Source organism: Crocuta crocuta, unplaced genomic scaffold (genome assembly GCF_008692635.1).
Source record: "Crocuta crocuta isolate KB4526 unplaced genomic scaffold, BGI_CrCroc_1.0 scaffold81, whole genome shotgun sequence".
NCBI lineage: Eukaryota > Metazoa > Chordata > Mammalia > Carnivora > Hyaenidae > Crocuta > Crocuta crocuta.
Genome location: NW_027527808.1, coordinates 898107 through 925167, shown reverse-complemented (window position 1 = coordinate 925167; position 27061 = coordinate 898107). Strand labels below are relative to the sequence as shown.

General features: G+C 34.0%; 1 long non-coding RNA gene across 6 annotated transcripts in view; it reads left to right on the top strand.

The window, feature by feature from the left end:
• Positions 1 to 27061, top strand: part of LOC144240231 (uncharacterized) — a 217160-nt gene that overhangs the window by 38584 nt on the left and 151515 nt on the right. For 4 of the 6 annotated variants that reach the window (XR_013337654.1, XR_013337653.1, XR_013337648.1 and 1 more), the window contains exons 4-5: positions 3945 to 4163; positions 9234 to 9282. This is a non-coding gene — a long non-coding RNA (uncharacterized LOC144240231). The remainder of the gene's footprint in view (positions 1 to 3944; positions 4164 to 9233; positions 9283 to 27061) is intronic. The other 2 variants (XR_013337658.1, XR_013337657.1) reach the window with 2 other exon arrangements.

Here is a 27061-nt window from a genome sequence, read left to right as displayed (position 1 = left end):
TCTTACAAGACAATGAGTCCTATGAAATTAGGATGCCACTTTAATGACCTCCTTTAATATTAATTGCTTTCTAAAAAGCCTTATATCTTTTTTATTTTAAGTTTATTTATTTATTTTGAGAGAGAGTAAGAGTGAGGTGGGGACAGAGAAAGAGGAGAGAATCTCAAACAGGCTCTATGCTGTCGGTGCAGAGTCTGACTCAAGGCTCGATCTCACAACTGTGAGACCATGACCTGAGCCAAAATCAGGAGTCAAAAGCTTAACTGACTGAGCCACCCAGGTATCCCTAAAAAAAACCCTATTTCTAAATCTAGTCATAGTAAGCATTAGAGCTTCAGCATATGAATTTTGGAGGGGGCACAATTCAGTCCATAGTACTTCTTCCTGGAGTAGAGTATATTAACCCCATAGAGTATTGTCCCTGAACTGGTGCCTAAAATAGAGGCTTTAAAAGATCATTCACATATTCTAGCTGACTAACTGCTTCTAGGTGAGGCAGTGTATGCTACGAGGAGTGGATTTAGAAAAATACTGAGGTTATGTACCCATTGACTTACCTCTTTTGCCAGAAAATGTATCTATTATTCTGAGGCAATGTTTTACAAAATCTCAAGTAGATCAATTTGCCACTCAGTAAGCCTTTGGAAATTCCTGCTTATAAATCATTGTAATGTACCCAGTACATGATAAGTCACCTCATCCCCATAGCCACTTGATAATCAACGAACAAGCACTCATATTCATCGAGGACACCATAAAACTCTAAGTTACCTTTCAAATGGCAAACATTATACTACCTCAGAAAGCATGTCTTGCTTAAGTTGTTTCTGAGTTTTCCTTATTTGAACTTCCAGAGATTCCAAAACATAGCTTTTCTTCCAGTGAGATATTTAACAATATTGGATCTATTTTCCTAGTCCAGGAGGAAGGAAAGTTGTAATTCAGCCTGGTCTGAATTTGACATAGATATTGCTTTAAACAGCTACTTGAAACTGGTAGCTTGTGAATCATTTGATAAATGGGTGGAAGCAATATTTTGAACTTTTGCTTTTTCTGCCTAGAACATTCAAAGAAGTTCACTAAGCACTGTGCCCCTTTCTCACTGGTAAAGTATTTGGGTACAAAGACTTGTCATTTACCTTAGCTATATTAGCATGACTATGTACTGGCATGACCTATAACATATCACTGTTCTCCTTAAAACCTTTATCTGAGTTGAAAGTCCTGAATCCTTTGGGAGTTTACTTACCACTCACTAGTACAAATTCTTCTTACTTGGACATTTAGGCTACTTTCCACTTACTCATAAGACAAAATTACATTGATGACCTCCATACATTAGACCAAAGTGGTATTCTGCAGAATACCAAGTAGGTCATTATCTCTTCAGGCTATATTTTGAGAGAGAACAGTGGAGTTGACATAGCTCTTGAACAAGAACTGCTAACCTTCACATGGAAATGGAAAACACATTTGATCCTTTTTATTCCCAGACATTGAAAAACTACACTTGTCATAAAAGTAGCTATATACTAAGTGCTATATACTGTTGTTCTGTTCCAGCAATGATGTTCCATCCAACCACAGCAGCTACATTTGGGCCACTTGTTTGTTAAGTTCTCAGTAGTCCATTACCATCATCCATAATTATGTTTATAGAATCTATAGTGGCTAATTGAACAGGATTGTGATAGGACCCCAATCTACATAAACTTTATATATATGGCAACAGTATTTATAATTTCAGCTGGGATTCAGTAGTTCTTCTGGCCAGAGAGAAATTCTTTCCTTTTAAGACTGTTGTCTAGAGCTACAACTGATAGCAAATATTTTAGTTTGTATTTCCCAAAAAGTAAAGCCTGTGACAAGGACTTGGAAGCCATTTATTTAGGACTCAATTCACAGGAAGAAGGAAAGAAATAGAGGAGAATGTGCCACAGCAAACAAATCAAAGCCAATAAGGCATACATTATAGGAAGTGATTACTACTGTGTGTAACTGAGTCTTATCTCCATCAGAGACTCTGTGGAGGACACAGAAGGACAAGAGACTGAGGTTTTTTATTTACTTCTTTTGTTATCCATTGTTTGAGGGCTGTGGTAGGCAGAATAACAGTGCCTTGAGGATATCCATGTCTTAATGCCTGGAATCTGTGACTGTGTTAGTCACGTGGCAAAGGGATTAACATTGCAGCCCAAATAAAGGTAGATGCTAAAACAGAAAGATTGTCCCAGATTACTTGGGTGGGCCCAGGGTAATTACAAGGATCTTTAAAAGTGGAAGAAATAAGCAGAAAGTCAGGTGAAATACTGTGAGAAAGACCAAACCAGCTCTTGTTAACTTTGAAGATAGAAGGAGGCCAGAAGCCAAGGAACACAGGCAGTCTTTAGAAGCTGGAAGAGTCCAGGAAGCATATTCTCTCCTCAGATCTCCAGAAGGAAAGCAGCCCTGGCACTTTCTTGATTTTAGTGGTGACACACATTTCAGATTTCTAATCTCCAGAACCATGAGATAATGAATTTGTGTTCTTTTATGCTATTAAGTTAGTGGCAATTTGTTAAAACAGCAATAGGAAACTTAAGGCAAAGGTTATCTTGTGAGGTACCCTGTGTTTGGATTCAGTGAGCTCCTAGAGTTTCAGAGAAAGCCCTGAAGCAGAGAAAGAAAAAAGCAGCAGTCACTTTTATTGAGATACTCTGATAGCACATGGGAACTGTCAACCCCAACCCCAAGTGAAATGAAAGCTAGCTTGAGGGATGGTGACACAGACACTCAAACCTTCTGCTANGTATGAAGAAATTAGCTAATTCATTCATTCATTCATATATTACTTCAGTGACTGATAAAGAAAACCAATTTAATGATATATTAAAATGCCCCACATTCTTTTGAAGGAAACTCTACCTAAAATTGTTTTGTGCTAGCTACTGCACCATTTACCAGCTAAATATTTCTAAAATTGTCAGAGATTTTAATGAAAAACTATTGAAATGTTAGAGTTGCATGTCAAAAATCAGAGCTTTGTGAGAAATGATATAATGTTCAAATTACAATTTGTGTGAATGTATGAGAGACAACAACAGTTTGAAAATATGAGCAGGGAGTTTACCTGACTTATTATCTTTAGAGTTCATTAAAACTCCTTTAAGCAAGACATTAAGACAAAAATAAAAATGGATAGATTTAACTTTTAAAAAATAATTTTGTTTTCACCAGATCATAAAAATACTGAATAATAAGCTACTATGTGGTAAAAATTGAATAAAAGTTACATAATGATGGCTATACTTAATATAGTTTCAACATCTTTAGTGGAAAATGGGCAAAGTATAGAAAGAGAAGTTTACATAAAATACATATAAATGGCCAAAAGATATCAAAAGAAGTCAGTCTTACTACTTATGCATTAAAGAAATAAAATATTTTAACAATTATAAAATGTTTTAATCTATAATTTTATTAATTGTTAAAAATTCTTTTTTTTTAATTTTTATTTTTTTCTAGGAGAGGGAGAGGGAGACAGCGTGAGCAGGGGAGGGTCAGAGAGAGAGGGAGATACAGACTCCGAAATAGGCTCCAGGCTCTGAGCTGGCAGTCAGCACAGAGCCCGACGCGGGGCTCAAACCCACGAACCGCGAGATCATGACCTAAGCGAAAGTCGGACGCTTAACTGACTAAGCTACCCAGGCGCCCCATTAATCGTTAAAAATTCTTGATAATATCTAGAGTTAAAGCAGGTAAAGGTACTGTGAATTTGGTGATATTATAAATCAGCATGCCTTGTATAGAAGACAACATTATGTTTAATGTAAAATGTACATCAACTTTGAGATAAAAATTCAACTTACAGAAATCATTATTAGAAAATGATCATTAAAGTGGGTTGAATGTTTGTGTTCCTCCTAAATTTGTATGTGAAACCCTAAGTCCCAGTGTAACGGTAGGTGGCAGGGCTTTTGGTAAGTAATTGGATCATGAAGATGGAGCCCTCCTGAATGGAATTAGTGCCCTTATACAGAGACCTGAGAGATTTCCTTATCCTCTCTCTGCCATGTGAGGACGTGAGGAGAAGTCAGCAGTCTACAGCCTTGAAGTGAAATCTCACCAGAACCTGACTATGCTGTACCCTGATCTCAGACCTCCAGCTTCCAGAACTGTGAGAGGTAAATTTTTGTTGGTCATAAGCCACCCAGTCTATAGTACTTTCCTACAGCAGCCAGAAATAAGACAATCAGGCAAGTCTACAAAATATATGTACACATATGCTCACTTAAGTATTATTTATAACAGAGAAAGCTTGGATTCAATCTGAATATCTGCCAGTAAATAACTTCTTAAGTAACTTGGTGAAATATATTCACACGATAGAATATTATAATAGAAAATGTTGTAAATATGCATATATGTATGTCTGTGTATGTACTGCACTAGTTATTAACACTGTGGAGAGAATTAGTAATAATTACTGGGGTATATCCTATACACCTTATGATAAAATATGACATTTTTATGTGATATATGTATGTAATATAATGTCACAGATTTAAATATATATTCTATATTTTATAATTATAAAAATAACATGTATTTTGAGAATAAGCAAACAAACAAATTGGTATTCTATAGGTAAGTATCAAAGCAAGAGAAAGTAAAACCCAAAGGACAAAAATTTTTTTTCATCATATCTGTGATTTTGGTTGCCTCATTGACCTGTGGATCTCTGACTAGGGTGAGAACAGAAGCAGGCAACTTAGTGAATGTTAGAAATATCTCAGTGTGGGGACGCCTGGGTGGCTCAGTCAGTTGAGCATCCGACTTTGGCTCAGGTCATGATCTCATGGTTCATGGGTTCGAGCCCCGTGTCGGGCTCTGTGCTGACCGCTAGCTCAGAGCCTGGAGCCTGCTTCAGATTCTGTGTCTCTTTCTCTCTCTGCGCTCCCTCCCCCCCCCCCCCATACATGCTCTGTCTCTCTCTGTCTCTCAAAAAAATAAATAAATGTAAAAAAAAAGAAAAGAAATATCTGTCTGGATGAAAGTGCAAAGAGATGGGGTCTAGGGGTATGGAAAATATGAAGAAATATTGACTATAGTGATTTAAGAGAGGATACATTTCTTTCTTTCTTTTTAAAAATTGTTTATTTTTGGGTGGGGAGGGGCAGAGAGGGAGAGAGAATCCCAAACAGACTCTATGCTTTTAGCACAGTGCCCTATATGGGGCTCGATTCCTTGAATTATATAGATCATGACCTGAGGCAAAATCAAGAGTCGGACACTTAACTGACTAAGCCACCCAGGTGCCCCAATAAACTTATTTCTAATATGAAAAAGGATTCTTGGAAAATATAGATAAAGTATCTATCATCAAAGGACCCCCAAAATAGGCAAAACTCACAAGAAATCCTTATGATCTGAAATGTGGAAAACTAACAATAGTTACTATTAAATAATTCACAACTATGCTTTATAAATGTTTAAATCAGTTTAAAATCAGTTGTGCTGATTTATAATCCAAGTGTATCTAGACTTTATAAATGTTTAAGTCTTCACTTTAGTTTTTTCTTAAGCTTCCAACTGTTGGATATTTATGCATTTATCAATAACTTAGAAATGAATACAAATATGCTTATTCTGTATTCAGGTGAAAATCAATAGAGCTATAAATTCTCCAAGCTTGCTCATATAGTGGTTAATGGCTATGGCTCAGAAGTTAGGAAGGCCTGAGTTTGAATCCTCTAACACTCTAACTGTAAGAAGCTTAAGAAATCTGATACTTAAGGGGCGCCTTGGTGGCTCAGTCAGTTGAGCGTCTGACTTCGGCTCAGGTCATGATCTCACACTTCGTGGGTTCAAGCCCCGTGTCGGGCTCTGTGCTGACAGCTCATAGCCTGGAGCCTGCTTCAGATTCTGTGTCTCCCTCTCTCTCTGCCCCTCCCCTGCTCGCTCTCTCTCTCTCTCTCTCCCAGAAAAGAGAAAGAAAGGAAAAAGAAATGAAAGAAATCTGATACTTAAATTTCTTATGTTCTTTAAAAGGGATAATGTTATTATTGTTTATATATTGTGGTCAAATTAGGTATTATGTATATTATTCTGTGTATAGTGCCTTGCATAGAACAAATCCTGAATTGACCCATCACTATTTTTATCATCCCTTTTGAACTTCCACAGTATTTTGACTCTGTCTCTCTATAGCCTTGCTATAATAATTGGATTTGACATCTTTTCCTCTCTGTTACAAGGCACTTTATTATTTAATCCTGACCCTACTACTTTATACACATGCTCTAGCCATACTCGAAATGCATGACATTTATTAAACCTTCTTTCAAGTTTTCCTTACATATTTCTTTCCCTACTTGAAGTCTTTTTCAACCTTTGTATCCCTACCCACACCATTCATAATTCATTCTAGTCTTAAACACTTAGTTACTCTCTAGATTGTTTCTCTAGAGTCAATCTCTCTGTTTCTCTGTATATCTTTATCATTTACCACTCAGTACTTATTTGTGTTTCTGACAGCTTAAAACTCAGTACTTAGTAGGGCTGTCATAAAACAGACTCAATAAATGAATAACTTTGAAGAAAGGAAGAATGGAAGGAAAGAAAGAAAGAAAGAAAGAAAGAAAGAAAGAAAGAAAGAAAGAAAGAAAGAAAGAAAGAAGAAGGAAGGAAGGAAGGAAGGAAGGAAGGAAGGAAGGAAGGAAGGAAGGAAGGAAGAAAAGAGGAAGGAAGGAAGGAAGGAAGTTGTTTTTAGGTCTTAACCTCTTATAATCCATGCTATTATCAGGAGATGGAATTGTTAGAGAGGATCAGGCTGTTCTTGTGTAAGACATTAGTCTAAAGCCAAAAGGTAATGATGGAAAAGTTAGCCAAGTCGTCTCCAGAGCATCAACCTCCTTTTGTCCCCATCAAACCCACCTTATCTCACATTTCTGATTACCCTCCTACTCTGTTCTTCAAAATCATTCAAGATAAACATTGCACTTGTCCCTGATCGGTGTAGTGATCCCTCCTGTCTTGCCTTCTGCTGCATCTTGATGGCTTAGTAGAGATCCCTGTGAACAGCTCCTCTCTGAGGCCAATCCCACCTGCTATGGCAAAAGAAAATGTAACACAAAGTTTATTCAATCACTAACAACATTTAGGCTATTTAGTTTGATAGTGATTTCCGTTCAAAAGGTACTACTTCCATATGTCATGAGATGGAAAGGAAACTAATTTTTTTGTCTGTGAATGCCTATGTTGGTTGAAAAATGCTCAGCTTTTGAACAGCTTTTTCTAAACAGGCTTTTACATTGAGGAATGTTACTAGTTTCTAACAAAAAAGGCCTTCCTCAATTCCCACCATATAAATGAGGTCAGGTTTAAAGGCAATGATCAGGGGTACTTGGGTGGTTCAGTTGGTTAAGCATCTGACTTCAGCTCAGGTCATGATCTCATGGTTCACAAGTTTGAGCCCCGTGTCAGGCTCTGTGCTGACAGCTCAGAGCCTAGAGCCTGCTTCTATTTTGTGTCTCCCTCTCTTTCTGCCTCTCTCATGCTCTTTCTCTCTCTCTCTCAAAAATAAATAAACATTAAAAAAAAATAAAATCAATGATTAAGTGCCTGCCTCCTTTTATAGTCTTAACAATAGGTAAATGATGTAAATAAAAAAAATATATATTATACATTTGGTAAATAACATATTCAAACATGAATGCTTTAAAATATTGATATAAATTTATTGTAACAGTTTTCAAAGTAGATTCTCATAGATATATATTTGAATCTCACAAAAATCAGTTAATTAGGCATGAAAGTTATTATTTCCTTTTCATAGATATAAATGTGCATCAAAGACATTTGAATATAACTTCTTTTAAACTTTTCCTATTGTAAACTTATATACTTATTTTTATTATTTTTTAATTTTTTTAAACGTTTATTCATTTTTGAGACAGTGAGAGACAGAGTGTGAGCAGGGGAGGAACAGAGAGAGAGAGAGAGAGAGAGAGAATCTGAAGCAGGCTCCAGGCTCAGGCTTGAACCCACAAACCATGAGATCATGACTTGAGCCAAAGTCGGATGCTTAACTGACTGAGCCACTGAGGCGCCCCTGTAGACTTATTTTTAGAATGTCGTGCTTTTATGTAATACCATATTGATTTCCAAGCCTACAGCACAATTAACAATTTAACAAATGAGAATGCCAAATATTTTTTTTCCTTTTTAAAAAATAGTAGATTTTAACTTTTAGAGCAGTTTTAGGTTTACAGGAAAATTGAGCAGGAACTACAGAGAATTTCTATGTTACTCCTCTCCCCCTCTATTATTAACATATTGCTTGGTGCTGTACATATGTTATAATTTATGAGCCAATACTGATACATTATTATTATTATTATTACTAAAGTAAAGGCTGGAGTTTACATTAGTGTTTACTCATTGTATTATACAACTGGATAGGATAAGCCAAATGAAAAGTCAGGTATCTACTATTCCAGTGTCAAAAAGAATAGTTTTATCTTTCTAAAAATTCAGTTTGCTTTTTTCATTTGTTACAATACATAGCAACATTGGGATGCAAATGTGTGGGTAGGTGAAGGTGTGTTTCTAACCACCCTTCAACCCCCAGGCAACCATTGGTCTTTTTATTGTCTCTATGTTTTTGCCTTTTCCAGAGTGCCATATAGTTGGGATTAGATGGAAGAGACATTGGCCCACATTCTATACTGCTTCTGTCTCCTTTGTGTCCATCTCTATTGTATCTTACTATTGCCATGATCCTGACTGAGGCAGCAGTAACCAAATGCAACCACCCATTTTGTTCTGAGTCTAGAAAACTCTATAATAATTTTGTCTAAAAGAAAAATAAATTAGAAGTAAATAAGTCATGAGGTCATTTTTTAAATATACATTATAGAATATAAACTTTGTGACATGTATTTTTCCCTCTTAACTATGTTTGGTCCTCTGAATGTTTAACACTAGATAATAGTAAACCTTTCCTTCTCAAAATTATTTGGTTGGAGAGAGGGGAAAGAAAAAATAAGAGAGAGAAAAACACTTTAACCACAACAAAAAATAGCAAATAAGTAAAATAGAACTATAACTTCATACATATGTTAATTTCTTTGTTATAGCTAAGAGCACTTTATTTAATTGCACATAAATAAACAATACACTGAAAAAATAAACATTGTATGAATAGCTATTCAACTAAACTATCATTAAACTATTCTTTTATCGTGTTGTAGAACTGTATGTGTTACCTATTGACAAAGACCCATTATGGAGTGCTGCAAGGTGAGTGTTAGCCTCCTACAACTCTTCCTCTCATTTAGATTGGGGGATCTAGCCACCATTTGGTATTACCATTCTCAGGATCCCAGCAAAGCACAAACTGCTAAATTTGGGAGGCCTTTAGAAATAGGAAGTAAAGAATATTGATTATTTAATGGATATGTGGAATTTCAGTACTTTGAATTTTGCTGTGAACTTAAAACTTTAAAAAGTAAAGCCTATTTTTTAAAAATTGGTTACTATTTACAAATGGCTGACTATGTAATACATAAATCTAGGAGCCCTAAGTAACCATGTTTCCTTACACTGACTGGGAAGCAGATGAGGCTAAGACACCAAAAGAGACGAAAGAACAGGACACATCAAGTGGGAGTCATATGAGAACTGGAATGTACTATTAGCTACCTGATTCACCCACTTCCAGAAGCCAAAGTACATTTTGTTACAGACTTCAATTAGGCAACTCCATTAATAAACCATTCCCGGGGTGCCTGGGTGGCTCAGTCGGCTGGACATCCGACTTCGGGCCGGGTCATGAACTCGAGGTCCGTGGGTTCGGGCCCGCGTCGGGCTCTGTGCTGACTGCCAGCTCAGAGCCTGGAGCCTGTTTCAGGTTCTGTGTCTCCCTCTCTCTCTGACCCTCCCCTGCTCACGCTGTCTCTCTCTCTCTCTCTCAGAAATAAATAAAAGCATTTAAAAAAATTAAAACATTCCCTTTTGCTTAATGTAAATACAGAAGCTTTTGTTAATTGCAGCAACATATAAAAAGCCCTGAATATAACTTGAGTAAATAAATTAAGGGTGATAGGATTAGTGGGATCCTGTCTGGAAAGGGGAAAGTGTATCATCAAAGCAAACTTCTTGACTTCCTGATCCTGCTTATTTCAATTTGAGACCCCTGCAGAATTTTTCTTCTTTTTTCTTCTTTTTTTTCCTCTGTTCTTTTTCTTTTCTTCTCTTTTCCTTTCCTCATTCCTTCCTTTTTTCCCTCCCTCACTTCTTTCTCTCTCTCTCTCTTTCTTTCTCTCTCTCTCTCTTTCTTTCTTTCTCTCTCTCTCTCTTTCTTTCTTTCTCTCTCTCTCTCTTTCTTTCTTTCTTTCTTTCTTTCTTTCTTTCTTTCTTTCTTTCTTTTCTTTCTTACAAGGTGGAGTACCTCTTATTTTTTATTTAATTGTAAGTTTGAAGAATTTTAGAATTGAAATGTTGTATAGACCAGTAACACCCAACTTAATTATGTATCAGAATTTCTTCTGTCAATTTTTAACCATAAAAATGTTCGGTTCCCAGACCTGTGTTTCTGGTTCAATAGGTCTGTGGCAGGATCTGGGAATCAATATTGTTAAGAAACTGGAGAGCTGATTCAAATGTTACATTTGAGAAATGTTGATCTAAACCAAATATTTCTATTCATAAATCTTCTTTTAATTTTGAAATTTCATTGTGACCAACCTTGAGTATTTAAGTTTCTTATTAATTGAATCTCATCCACTATTTATCAGAAAGCACATTTCCATAATAATTTTTAATTCTTTCAGGTCATTTTCTCAGTTGAAGTTTCATTTTCTTTTTTAACTTTGACATCATAACTTGTCATTTCAATAATTTAGTACTAAGCTAAATATCTATAACTTACTACCTAACTGAAAAATCGCCATCCATTTTTTAGGTCTTTTCTTATTTTGTGTCTTTAATATAAATAATTGGGAGCTTCTGAATTTCTGATTTCCCATGCTCTATACACTGCTTTTGATTTTAGCTTTTATGGAGAAGGCTGTGATACTGTACTGATTTTGACCAAGATGGAATCATATTACTTAATTAATGATCAGCTCTTAGTGCTTCTTGACAATTTTTGATGGTTGCATTCTCTACTGCAACCATCTCAAACCTTCGCTACTTCAGTATACCATGTTGCATTTGACCTTTTCAGATGACTTCAACATTTTCTTTACTGAGACAGAAATCGATCTAAAGTGAGATTCCTTTCTTTGCCTTACCTCTACCTCAAAATCTCTCTTTATCTTTGGTTTACATTTCCTTTACAATTCTTATCTCTTAGGAAGATCTGCTCCTTTTCCTTACCAAGACTAACCCCTAGATTTGTGCTCTTTATCTTATCTTTTCTGTCTCAGACTCTTATTGCATCAATTACTCTCCTTGCTAGCATCTTTAATCTTTTGTTCTCTACTAGATTCTTCCTCTCTGCCTTCAAATATGTTTTGGTCTCCCCATCCTGGCACAAAAGAGGTTGCTCCATAAATATTTAATGAAGTGATATTGAATTGAATTGAACTTAATTCTTCAAGCTCATAGAGTTGCTAGTGACAGAGCCAAAAAATTAAAATCCAGGTCCTGATTTTACTTCAGTATTCTTCCCAAAGAAAAGCAAACATTTTTTGGAGGTATATTTTACAACTAAATATCTTCTAAAATCTAAATCTAGTGACTATATTTGTTAAAGTAAAAACGTTTAATCCACTAAAATGTAATGTTGTTTTCTACTCATCAGTAAATACTATTGATCCTAATATAGTATCTATTTGGTCATTAAAATCCCATGTTATACATTATACATGTAAATAATTAGTTACAGAATTGGAAACATATTAGTCATGTATGATAGATAAACTAATTTGAATGACTTATTTTATTACATCATTTAAATGCTGTTACAGGTTAATTTAATACCAAAGACTTTTTATTTATTACTAAATTGGTTATTACTTAATAGCTTACCATATTTATATCTTGGGGATGCTTGAGAAACAGTCACTATTAATTTAAAATCAATTATAATAGTTGAATAAAGAACCGTTATCCCTTTTTCCTGTCTAGAAAATAAAGTCTTAGGACAAAAACAATGCATCACTTTTTAGAATTGAAATCTATTCTGAGAAAAATGATACCAGTCACACACATGCAGAACAAACCTCTGACCAGACATAATTTTATTATATTAATTTATTGGTTAACTCCTCTTGGGCTGCAGTAAACATAATAGGAGCCAGACTATGAATTGCAAAATACATTCACAGGACATAACCAGATGCCCAGCATCTCAATGTTATATAAAGGAGCATTCTCTTGAACACGAATCTTAACTTCTGGTTTCTTGTTTACATAAGACTATGAATCCCATTTTCCCCACTCCCTGAAATAATATAATTACATGAAAACAAATTTTAAGTGGAAGTACTTAGATATATGACCATATTCTTTCAGGCTGAAGGATTGGATTTTGAATTTTTGTTTAGATAGATGCCTAGAGATAGAAGTCCAGTATATTTTTATTGATTTGACTACCTTTTGGTTTTACACATTTCAAAATTGCACAAGGAAATAGTTTTAGGTCATATTCTCTAAAAAAATGGTGTATATGATTTTCCAACACCTGAAAACTTTCTATCTGGATTGACAATAAAGTCATAGATTTTACATTTATGTAAACAAACTGCATGTAATTTCTAATTCTAAGCTTTTATCTAATTTGTAACAATTTTGTAAGAATTTTAAAATATAAAGTTTAAAATGAATAAGAACTAAACTTCTATATGTCTTAATATTACACATGATATCTGCCCATCTCCACCTAGCATTAGTATTGATACTTGATGCTTTTACCACTGCACCAGACTAGAGATGGGATAATTGTGTATATTGCCTATGAATTTGATATTAGAAGTGGATTATGAACAGTGGCTTGTATAAGACCACAATTGATCTTAAGTGGTCTTAGCTAGGATCTTTGTATGTTCTAGCAAGTCAGTTTATATAAGAAATCCATTCATGATAGTTTGTCAATCTTTGTAAAATGTGTTATTAGAAATATATATTAACTTTATTCTACTTCTGTCATTAAACTAATGATCCTGGATAATGTAACCAATCACATAATAAAACAGGATGTATGCTTTGGTTATATGGGAACATTTATTTCTGCCATCATCACTGCTAACGTTTCCATCCTGTTTAGAAGGGAAGAAGAGGATAAAAATGCCATTTTATCCTTTGTTTGGCATTGTTGAACCTACTGTTTACAGAACTAATATCTTTCAGTATCTTCTAATCAGCACTTCCCAATAAGATGTACAGAGAGAATGGGAGTTGATTGGGGGGAAGCAATATATCCTCAGAGAATTTGGGATATTTTACTACAGGTTATATTATTGTTAAAGTTTTTAAACTTCAAAGATTATTTTAAAAACATTGGGGGTGATCATTCTTTCCTCTAGCTTTATATCATAAAAGTTCTTAAGATCTTCATCATTCTAATATAATTTTTTATATTGCATACTTTATTTTATAATAAAAATGTTTCACATTTTAAGAAAAGTCTAAGATATTTTGGAACTGTTAATACAACATTATATGCACACTTTTTGGTTGTTCAGTTTCTTGATTTGCACTATCTTGGCATTACAAACAAGCAAAGAAAATGAGAAAATATCTCTCATTACTCTTTGTTTTTCATGCTTTAGCAACATTGGCCTCTTTTTTTTCTTAATTTGTCAGGGAAGTTTCTATCTGATGGCCTTTTTACTTGTTATTCTTTTTGTAGAAGCATACCTCTTCCGCTGAATCTTATCGTCTGGTTTCTGTTCAAATTTCTCTTCCTTAGTAAAGAATTATCTGATTACTCTTTCAAACGTTGCTTTCCCAGCCCACTTTATCTTTGTGACACTCATCAATATCTGACTTTATTTTTATTTATTTGCTTATTGTATTTCTTTTCCACTAGAGTGTGAAATCCATAAGGTAAAGGCATTGCCTCTTGTTTACTGTTCTATTTGCATTGCCTAGAATATCTATGGCTGGTACATTTTTGATACTCAAAAATTTTCTGACTCAATAAATAGCTGGATGAATGAGTGAACCAATCAATGAATTAATATGTGGTATCTTGCCTCAAGTGACTCACTGTCTAATGAGCCTGTCAATTACTATTACCTAAATATATTGTGAATATCACATTTATTTATTAAAGTTATCATCTCAATCTTTTGAAAATGATTACCAGTTCCAATTGCTTCCATTGAAACTGGGATAAAGCAATAACCTTATCTGTCTTACATGAACATCAGTGTTTATTAATCTTAGAAATACTAATACAAACAAGAATAAACATGCTAGATAGAAAGACATTTTATTAAAATGTTATTGTTTGATATTATTTAACCTGATTTGTTTATTTTTATTTAGCTTTTATATATCAAAATACAGTAATTCATAGGTTATGTAGAGAAACTAAACAAATCATTAAAAATTTTCTCTTTAACATCATTGATCATGGATATCAAAGCAGATAAATAAATTAGAGTATTGCTATCAGTGCAATTGCCTTCTGTGTCTCCAAATTCAAATTTACTTATTTATTTATTTTTAATTTTTTAAACATTTTTTCATTTTTGAGAAACAGAGACAGCTTGGGGGTGGGGGGAAGGGCAGAGAGAAAGAGAGAGAGACCCAGAATCCGAAGCTGGTTTCAGGTTCCAAGCTGTCAGTGGGGCTCAAACCCACAAACCATGATATCATGACCTGAGCTGAAGTCGGATGCTTAACTGACTGAGCCACCCAGGCACCCCTCAAAATTCAAATTTAAAAAATAAGTTGTCAAATTTCAAGTGTGAGGTTTAGTCCCTTTCCCAAAATAGGAATTCAATATATGCTTTTAAAGAAAACAAAATTGTGTATTAAAACTTGTGGACTCACTTATAGAAATCTAGTGAAATTATTGGCCTCTATAACTAGAGCAATATTGCCCACTATCTGTGGTGATGGAGATGTTCAATAATCTGTGCTGTCTAATATGGTAGCCACTGATCATTTGTAGCTCTTGAGTACTTGAAATGTGGCTGATGTGGCTTACGAACTGACTTTTAAATTCCGTTTTTATTTTTAGCTAATCTAAGTATAAATTCTGGTATGTGGCTAGTGGTTACTATTTTGGAGATTCTCTTATTGAATGTCAAAGATAATAATTTCCAACAGCTTAAGTACTGTCTATTTACAGAGCTCTCAGGTGTTACAGTGTTCTGGATATGAATAACCTTGATTTTAATCTAAATCTTTTAGCATTTTATCCTGCTAAAGTTCATAGTATATTTAGGTTCTACATAGCATTGCCCAGTTTCATTTTTCTCATAAAGCTAGATGTGATACCCCATAAATTTCTTCCCAGATATAATTCTGTGATAGTTGAAAAAATAATGTGAAAATTCAGCCATTTAATGTATGATCATTGTTATTACTTTTGTGTTGATTGGGGAGAAAATGTCGGATTGTGAAAAGGAAACTAGTTCATAAATCTAAAAGGTCTATAGCTGTCATATAGAAGCCCAAGAAAATCTTTCCTGATTCATTAGTGGTTTTCTTGTATAAGAACTATTATCTAAGTCAATGAAAAATTTTGGACAGCATAGAGTGAAAGCATCTTATAAGAAAATAATATGTCATTCTACAGTATTACAAAGCATCTATATGAACATAATGTTCCATCTCGTATATACAAATTTTAATGACACAATTGACACTAACTGGGCTGAAGTAAACATTATATCTTTAGTTTGTTTAATTAGAGATTGGGCTATGGAGTTTAACACTATCTGTCAGCATTTTTTGCAAGTTACTTAGTTAACTCCCCAGACGTTGATAACAACTGTACTCAACTTGCAGAGCTATCATGAGAATTATATTGGAAAATATATGAAACATGTGTAACATGGTGTCTGGTACCTAGTAGGCATACAATAAATGCTGTTTTCTATTTTTCTTATTTTTCCAAGAGCCATTATTAGCACCATTAAGAGAGCAAAGCATGAGAGAGGATTGAACGTTTTTTTACCCCTGTGAATTGAGGTAATCTGCTTGGAAAATCAGTGTACGTAGATATATACGTGCCATAGACAAGAGAAGGAAAAACCTTCCATTTTAAAATAACAAGAATACAACTTACTAACTCTACTGAGACGTTAGTTCTTTTAATAGATACATTTGCCAAGTAAACCATGATTTTGCCACCTTTTACCTGCACACTATGATTAACATTATAAAAATACACAAAATAAGACATTTTTATTTCCAAATGTCCACATATAGAGGCTATAGAAGGTGATGTAAGCTCCATAAGTCTTTTTTAAATAGAATGTTATGGGGAAAATGGTGGAGCAGTAGGAAGTGCAAGAAACTAAAAGATGCTTGACTTTTCTGGTTTGTGTCATTTTTACCTTAACATATTTTTCTGCATGTTCATTTCCTTTGTGTGCTTTTCTTTCTTAAAGAATAAAAGAAAATCTGCCTCATGAAAATGCAGGAGAGTCATCCCACATAAAGACCATCTTTAAAATGCGCATTATTTATTTGACAGACTGTAATGGCTGTTTCAAGGATATTATGGGCTGTCACGTGAATATGTATTTTAGAATGAATACTACAGTACAAATACTGTGCTTGCACAATGCACATCAAAAATATAACCTAATGAAATCTCTTTTGAAGATTAGGCAATGTGTAAGGATATCCTGGAAATGGAAAACCCAGCTGGGTTACAATAGGAAAAGACCTTATAGCCGTAAACGATACATAGGTCAACTTCTTTGGGAGGTGAAGGAATAGAAAAGGAAAACAAAACAAAACATCACCAAATCTTAAGTGGTAATTATATTTGATATCAAGTAAACTAGAGCTATTTGGAATTTTCTATTTGTTTGATATTGATAAATCATGAGTGTTTTAGAATTATATTACATGTGTAAAGTTTCAGGCCATTATCACACTCAAGATTATTAATAAATTAGAAGATTCAATAAGGGAAAATTTATTTTGGGTTAGAATAAGATAATTCATACATCTAACACATTTTATCTGGTAACTTTCACTACTATGGTTCTATATTAAGTTCAGTAACAGATACAAGACATAATAAATATCAGTCTTACCTGAAAGAATGTGGAGTCAAGAGGGAAGCTGTAACATGATATAGCTTACTACCACACCAGGCTAAAACTGTAGGGGATATAAAAGGCAAATAGGTGCTTCCACAGTCTTACAGGAAATAAACAAAAAGAACAACATGGTATATCTACAATAAAGGCAGATGAACACCTTTCATGTTTGAGTTGCATTTTATCAATAATTATGGCTTGAACTCAGAGTCACTCTTACCTATGTTCTCACCTAACATTACAATTTGTTTTTAATGTTCAAGATGTTGTTTGTTTGTTTGAGAACATGCAAGAATATACTCCATAGGTGTTGTTACACTTCAAATTATTGCAGTGATTATCAGGGTTTTCTAATTCAGGTTATCTAAGAAAACTAGAAAATATATACATAAATTTCAAATAAACCATTGATTTTAATTTTAATAGATACCTTATGTCTTTAATTTCTTTTTTCCTTTATTCCCTAAATATTGTCAACATCGAGTTATTTTATGGATATACAGATGATTCTGCCCATCAAAGCTTCATTGTTTCTAAAATTTTTTAACAGAAGAAAATTTCTCTGTAGTGCATCTGTATTGATCTCCAGAAGAATTCGCAGAACTCAGAATAAGGACATGAAGTTAAAGAAAGCAAAATCTGGCATAACTACCAAAATTATTGATATTAAGCTATTTTTAAAAGCCTATTTATTTATTTTGAGAGCTCTCTCTTGTGCATGCACAGAGTAGGGGCAGAGGGAGAGAGAGAAGGAGAGAAAATCCCAAGCAGGCTCCTTGGTGTCAGTGCCGAGCCCAACATAGGACTTGGCCTCATGAAGCATGAGATCATAACCTGAGCCAAAATCAAGAGAGGGATGTTTAACCAACTGAACCATGCAGGCACCCCATATTCTTTTAAGCTCTTTGGTAGTCACATTAAAAAATTAAAAAGACAAAAAGACAAAACTGGGGTGCCCACGTGGCCCAGTCAGTTAAGCGTCCAACTTTGGCTGAGGTCATGATCTCACAGTTTGTGAGTTTGAGCCACGCATCTGGCTCTATGCTCACAATTTGGAGCCTGCTTTGAATCCTGTGTCTCCTTCCCTCTCTGCTCCTCCCCCACTAACACTGCCTCTCTCCCTCTGTCTCTCTCTCTCTCAAAAATAAGTAAACAAAAAATATTTTTAAAAGGCAGAAATAACTAATTAAATATTTCTAGTGTATTATCATTTCAACATGTATTTATTAATAAGCTACTTTCTGTATATATATATATATATATATATATAGTTTTTTTTGCACTAGGTCCTTGAAATCTGATATATGTTTTACACTTCTAGTACATCTCAATACTGACTACCCACATTTTCAGTGCTCAGTAGCCTCATGCAGCTAATGGTTACCCTATTGAGCAGTGCTGTTCTAGTATTTTCAGTTATGTTATTCAATTTTCATAACCATCTTGTGAAGTCCCTATCATTAATCCCTTCATGCAGATGAGAAGGCTGTAATTCAGAATGTGTGACTTCACACATCCAGTAAGTGATAGGAATGAAGCTTGAATTCCATTGTATTATAATCCTTTCCATAACTTTGACTATATGGATTTTTTTTAAGTTTTATTTATTTCTGAGAGAGAGAGAGGCAGCATGAACAGGGGAGGGTCAGAGAGAGAGGGAGACACAGAATCTGAAGCAGGCCCCAGGCTCTGAGCCAGTTGTCAGCACAGAGCCCAACGCGGGCCCGAACCCACAAACTGTGAGATCATGACCTGAGCCGAAGTCGGATGCTTAACCAACTGAGCCACACAGGCGCCTCATATGGATTTTTAAGTGAAGTTAGGAATTTTGAGTTTTGGACTTCCAACTAATAGTTCTTAAATTAAACTGTGTTCTGCCTAGAATTTTCTAGAAAATAAAGGACTTCTTAAAGTTCCACTCATAAAATACCTTTCAAAGATAGACAAAACTGAAAATGTCTCCCTATTTCATAGCCTTTATTGGCTTCTGATTTGTTCCATTTCAAAGCATAAGTAGCATATAATAGAAATTACTCCTTTGACTATGTAACCTTTCCCAGGGCTCTATTAAAGACATAAGCTTGTTTACTGTTATATTCTTTTTTTTCTATGATTTGTAATTTTTCAAATTACAATGTGAAACTTTTTTGTTCACTAAGGCTCTGCTTGATTTAGTTGTTTCTAATATTTTGGTGGCTGCTTGAAATTTCTTATTTATGTGGTTCTTTTCACCTTTAAATGAAGACATTATAAAAACTCATTCTCACTCCATAGTAAAAATCTAATAAGAGAAAATGGACAAGCATTCAGTACAGACTTCGGCAGATGTATTAAGAGGATTTCATTGTCAAAAACAAGTGTCTAACCCCAGGATGTCTTTGTGACATTGTGGATTCTCCTTTGAAATTCCATTTATACAAACAGTTTGAACATTTCTAAAAGGCTTATTCTATTCTAAACTTGTACCAAACACAAAAACATGTTTAGAGGAAAAGAATACATTTTTCTGTTTTCTAAGACTTAGTATAGAATGTGGATGACAAATACAACTGATTCATTAGGGAAAGTAAACCTCAGTGGAAGACTGAAGATATAAATTTTAAATAGAGTATTTTAGGAACACACGTAAGATGCAAATTAATTCTGATGAGATGAATTTGGGAACCAGGGAACAAGTTGGAGATGATGGAGAACAGATCTGGCAAGTGGGTAATATCCTATGCATGTAACAAGTTACTACCTCCATCAAAATATATATTTGCCAAATATTTAAGTGACCAAGTCTCCTTAATTCAGCTGTCCTCAGGTAGGGGAGATAAACTCTGAAGCCTTCGATCTTTCTATATTTTAGCTTTATTACATATTCTTTTTGTAGCTTCTTTTTGGTTATTAATATTATTCCTCCTACTCATTATTCATTCAACAAATATTTAAAACAAATAATCAACAAGAAAATGGTGGATATTCCTGCCTCTTTATTTTATTTTGAGTGGAATTCTTTCCGTAGTTAGTTAGGAGGTCACTTACAATCTGCAGTCAGAATGGTTAGATTACATGAGGTAGAGCCGTCATTCTCAATAAAAGTCTGATCTCATAGACTACAGATGTTTATTTTCCTTGTCTTTCTGTTGCTTTGGTTAGTGTTTTATTTTTTCTTTTCTCTTTTTGGCTACCCACGTTCCATTTCTATTCCTTTGTCAATTTTCCCATTATTGGAACCACCTCTTCACATGTTAGTGTCTTATAGCTAGTCTATAACTATGGGCATTGCTGAGGAGAGGACACAAAAGGTAAAGTAAGTTAATTAGGTGCTCCCTCCTTAAACTTAAAGCTTGATTAGAAAGAGTGAGAGACTGAAAATGTTTGAAGTTTGACTTTTTCCAAGCAGCGGCACATGCTTTCACTATTCCCTCCACGAGACTGCCATGCCAGTTCTGGCTTCTAATTATTTTTCCCCCCAGATTTCCAACTTCTAGTCAATTATTATCTGATTTCCTTTTTAAAATCATTTTTGCTTATTTTAGCCAAGACAGTTTCCAGTGCTTTCAACCTAAAGAATCCTCATGGATGTACTAATCAAGTTAATAGAAATGTTTAAATTTCTTGTCTCAGTCCTGGAAAAGCTTTTATCTTCTGTAAAATGAAGATATTAACACCTAAAGTTATTTGGGATTATCGAATGCAATAATGATATAAAGTACTTGATTCAGAGCAGGTGCTCAGAAATGATGCTGAATATACAGATACACAATATTACTCAATGTAAATTTCTGTGTGTGCATTCTCTACATCACTACACACATGAACTCACAAACACCTATACTCTCACACCCATGATACATATAATTCTTCCTCTATCACTGAAGGAAGGTAGTTCGAAGGTTATGGAATAATGTACCTCTTCTTTTTATCAAATGCTAGAATCATATTCTTGGGTTTAGAAATGGTCTAGTGGTGAATGTGTATGTGAGCAACAACAAAAGCCATTCAACCAGAGCTAGTTGTTGATAATAAAAACAGTATTTAAGACCTTGTGGTAGATTAAAAATATATATATACATAGCAGTATTTTACTTATATTCAAACCACCACAGGACCTTAAATATATATTTATATATTCAGACCTATCAAATACATACACACATATATGTATAACTTACTGTTTGTGTGAATATATATATGTATATATATGTACACACAAACCCACCACATACATATATATCTGCACACATATATAACATATGTATATATACATATATATTTATGTATATAAAATGTGTGTGTGTGTGTGTGTGTGTAGTAAGTATTGAGATTTTCCATCACTTTGTCAGTTTCAGAGTTTTCTGAAGTTGTGCAAAAACGACACACTTCATAGGCTCTAAATGTTCATAGCATATTTCTTAGTCATGTTTTTCACTCGGTTTTGTATAGTCATGGATACTATTTTCGTGAGGTAAGAGCTGAGTGTAGGCTTCTCTTAAGGCTCCAGTTATTTGTACCTGCCGACTATAAACTTAGGGTTAATTAGTATATGATTTTTATTATAGTTAGTGTTTTAATGGTCTAGTTTGCTCAGCTGATTTTGTAGACCATTTCCTAGTTACGTATTTCAAAAAAGATTTTATGCACACTTATAGAAAAGCATAATGTTAAATGGTAATTTTTTGAGAACTTCAATTCTACGTATGCACACTGCTTATTTAGAGGTAATTTTAGAAGGTTTCTATTATGATCTAACATGGGTTGCTAGATCTTGAGCTGGTGCTTCAAAGCATGATGGTATAAAATTGTTAAGAAGAAAGAATCTATAGGCCATTGTCAACTAGACTTAATTGTTTATAGAATCTGTTAACTGCAAGTTGGGCTTGTTAAATTTTAGAATTTATACATGTTTGAGAGATTCAGTTTCTAGTTTGAAAAGCACAACATTAGGGAATATAGCATGGACATTTTTCATTCCTGGATGAAGGAAGTAATGTTTTCTGTTGATTATGTTGGCCATATCCATACAAAGTGTGGCAAAAAAATTATATCTCCTTCACTACATTTCTAAAATCTGATTATCCAGCTTGATTATGAAATCTATCTGAATCTAGAAAAATACTGAAATTTTAACATCCAACAAAAAGTGCTTAGTTTTAGTTAGAATATCAGAAAAATAGCAAGAATCAATCATCAATCAATCAATGTTGTTAGATTGCTCCTGAAGCATTTGTTTGCAAACTTAGGTTATATTTAAAGGAAACTATGGATATACCAACAAAACATGAAGTTATAAAGTACACAGGCTTGAATAAAAGAACAATGTTTATAATTCATTAGGTTTTGCCATTCATGCTATACAGTATCAAGAGTTAAATTCTATCAAATCCTGGGCTCATGTATGCCTATTTTTTTATTGATTTGACCAGTAGATCACAACTCTTTGCACTAACGGTTGTCATACTCTGAAATTTTCTTTTTCTGGTATTTAGTAGGAAATAATATAAAGTATTCAAACAGAAGCATTGTAAGTGATAACAATTTTAACGAGATGCTCAAGAGTATTCTAATCAGGTTTTCTATTAAAGAGTATTCTTGGGAGAAAAACTAGAAATGCTGTCTTCTGGGAATATTACATAAAGCAATCTGGAGGGAGAGATTAAGAATGTCTTGAATTCCTAAAAAATTACAGAAGGATAAAAAACAAAAATGCCTTTGATATACTGTATATGACTTACCTTTGGCAATCACACACACACACACACACACACACACACACACACACACACAAACACAGCAATTTAAATACTATGTTTCATTTGATATATGTCATTAAAAAAATTTTGTACAAACCATGTTGTGCTCAAAAAATTTGTGTGATTAATGCATTGATTTAACTTCACAATGCAGACTGCTGCTAGGCACATTCTGATATTATTTATTTTTATTAGTTTATAATATGTCAATTTTTCTTGCTTATCTGTCAACTCCCAGAAAAATACATAAATCAAAAATGTAGCAATGTGGACACTAACAAGGCATAATTATTGTAGGGTCTGTCCTCCTTTAAAGAAAAAATACAATTACCTACCAGAATGCTGCTGGGATTAGGTCAGAATTTGCATAATACTGACTCATATTTTCTTAACGATTTTAACATCAGACAATAGCTTTTGCAAATCTATAATCCCTTATTAGTTTCCAGCTTTATTTTTTGGAGTCTAATAAAGAGTTCAGTCAAAACAAGATAATTATTAGAATCTAACCATAGAAAACTTTAATTACTCAGTGGCATGCTTTTAAGATTAGGTCAGTTTTTTTAAAATAAATTTTATATAAAGTAACACAAGGCAATTAAGCTTGCCTAAATGTAATTTTTTACAGCTAAATTTATTCATTTTTCTACAGATAAATATTTAATAGAAAATACTTCAATCATTGTATAAGTGTAAGGAAAAATTTCTACTTCAGCATAATCCTTAAACAGCAGTTCTAAGACTGGAGTTATTAAGCGGTTAGAGGGCTCACAGTCAAGAGATGATGAAAATTTGGAAAATGTTAACTGCTATAAAATAATAGCTGCTAATGTGGAGGATTATGAAACACCCAGTAGCAGAATAAGTAACAAATAGATCCTTTCTGAAGTCCTGAAGGCTGGGGGTGGGATCTGGGGTTAAGTAACCATGATATATTTATAGAGGGCAAGGGATCACCATAAAATAAAGCAGCAAATAGTAAAGAAGTCAATGTAAAAGAGAGGCCGGGGATTTAGGGTATAGAGATCATAAATTTTCATCGATATAAACAGCCTGTGTACCTCAGGAGTTGAGGTTTAGCTATAATTTCAGGTCTGACCTATAGGCCTTTTGTGTTCACAGTGCATGCACGATCAAGATGCCATCTAAGGAGGTGTAAAAAGAAAAAAAAGATAGGGAAAAAAAAGAAGAAAAAAATGTTTCAGATCTGTGTGATTTACTCATTTAATCATCCCCAAATCCATCCCTAACACAACAGCACAGTAGTTGAGAAGATTTTATTGTCTCACTAAATTACATTTAATTCTTACCCTAGCATATCCTATAAACAAGAAAAGTGAATGATGTTTCCTCTACCATGTTCTACCAAAGGAAAATTGTTAAATTTTTATGCATGGCTTTTCAGAAGGTCATTTTCCCTTTCTCTATATAGCTCAGACCTCCACATTTACATGTTTTAAGTTTAAATATGTATTTTAAAACCCACTTAAAACTTAGTAGATTAAAAAAACCTGGTGATTAAATGAACTTTTTAATGGCTTAATAAAAGTAGTAAGAGCAAGCAAATCAACATGAAAGGACTATTAAGTATTTAGCTTTTTTGAAGAATTATCCTGAAATAGAATACTGAGGTTTTTTTAAAAAAAAAAATAAGTAAGCTGCATGAAGATTCTGTCTTTTTGTTCAGGGACATTTATTTTAATATACGTAGGCTCTAAAATAATCTTTCTGTTCTAAATTGCCACTTAGTGAACAAATTATATTATTGTGTTTGTGTGTTTGTTTAATATATATGCTTATATATATGTACTGTCTACTTCTCTCTCTTTCTATATAAATGAAGTCGAACATGAAGCAGGGCATGACTTTTAGCCCTAGGTGTCCCCCCTCCGCCTTTCTCTCTCTCTCTCTCTTTCTCTCCACTTATATGTGTGTGTGTGTGTGTGTGTCTGTGTGTGTGTGTGTAGTCACACAATGTGTTTTGGGGACATAGAATGTGCTATACATACACCCTCACTCACACAGTAACTACTAGTTAGAACAGGAGGAAGTTCACAGAAATTTAAGTAAATAATATATGAATTAGGCTTCTTTTTTTATCATGAATAGCTTATTTAATATTTTTACTTAAGATCTCAGAAAATATACCTCCAAAACACTTACTTGGCCATTAAGTCATTAACCTTAAAGGAATAGGCTTTTTTTTTTTTTCAAGTAGTTCATGGGATCAACTCTATTTGCATCCTAAGACACACAAAAATATGGGCAGTTGTTTTATCTCTTTTTGCCACTGTAAAAAAATAAAATGCATCAGGTGAGTTTGGAAGAGACTTTAAATAACAAAATCTGTTGAGAGAGCTCTCGTTGCCCACCTTAGTTGGCCCATAAGGACAGGGCTCTTCCCTTCATCCACTAGGTTGCACTGTTGTACAGAAAAACAAAGTGTTTGTGTGCCCTGGTGCAGCAGAAAGACAGCAAGCTGCATGCTGCAAAGAGCCTCATAAATACTGTTACTCTGTTTCACTAACTACAGAAAGAAATCAAGACAGAAAGGCTGGCATTTGAACATGTTTTCTTTTCCCTCAAAGCCAGGGCCAGTGTCCTGGATTTTGTGTAGAGATTTTTAGAAGATAGACCAAAGATACTAAATTTTTGTTTTTGGTAATAAGGGAAAAGGTATGAATGGAAGATTGGGTGGCTGGGAAAGAATGTTGGTACACTTTTCAGATTAGATATAAAGGCCTATTAAATATTTCAGTAGTCATTGACCCTTTTAAGAAGTGGCAAAACTATTTCTCCTAACTTTTCCTCTGAAACCAAGCACTACTTAAATTTAAATTCCATGAAGGTAAACTATATGTTTTCCTATTTGTGTCACAGAGTGATGGTTAATGATTATGTTTGAGTAAGTATGGCTGTATCACTTACTCGTTTTTCCCCCATGGCATCATCCAGACTATTGATCTCTTTATACGATGAACAAACAAATAGAAGCAGATTTGCCTTTCCCTCATTGGTATTATCCAAACCACGGTAAGAGAACATTTGTAGGATTACCCATGTATCTGCTAGCATATTTCCCTGTCTACATAGAGGCTGTACTTTATCAAAGAAATTACTTACAGAGAATCAAGTAGGAGGAGGTTAGAAAAGCTATTCCTTTAGTTCTGGTGTAAATCATTGGGAATTTTTGCTTCATGGATTAGCACCTCTTGTATCCTTCATCTCTTCAGGGCAGTAAGCTGAGACAATCATAATGAAGACCAGAGCTATTGGCTGCTACCACCACAACACTTTTAGAGGGGATAGGTCATCAAAAAGACCTGAGTCTGGAACTGGTTATTTCATTTAGATTGATAGAAGATTCACATTTGGTAATTGTCCTACTTCAAGGTTTTGACTATCTCACCAACAACTTTAGTCCTATCTAATTATTTTTCTTACTGTGTTAAGAATTTGACAATGAAGATCTGATAAACTTTTGGTCTAAAGGATAGGAGGAAAAAACAAATCTGATGAATTATGCAAATATATACTGATATATATTAATCCATAAATGGCACAACTTTTAGAGAAGGAATTATATTTATGAAAAATAAGGTATCTCATTTGTTAGAATAAAGATCTTTTGGGATCTGCATCTTTCAAATGTTCCTCAAGGAGCTATTTTCTCTAGGTTACTGCCTTCAGGTAAGGCTTCACTGTATCTGTTGCAGACATAGAGATTGGATATAGTACTTAACGACTTCCAGGAAATGAAACTTTACAGCTTTATTTCAATGTCAACAGTTTCCTTCATAGTCAACCTATGTTTTACATACTATTGTTTGTCTGCTTTTTTTCCCCATCTGTAATCCAGAGAAATGTGAGTTAAAATTTCCTAGGTACCTGAAAATTGTTTACATTTCCTTTTCGGTTGTTTTTCCTTTTTCAATATGCCAATTTATTTAGCTTGTCTTTGAAGATGCTTGTGTTCAAAAATGCTTAGTGCATTTGAAAAATACTAGCATGGTAACAAAAATGTGATTTGTGCTCAATAAATATTGAGTGCAAAAAATATATGTATTTACTAAGTAGCTACTATTTACTGAGCCTTTACTATAT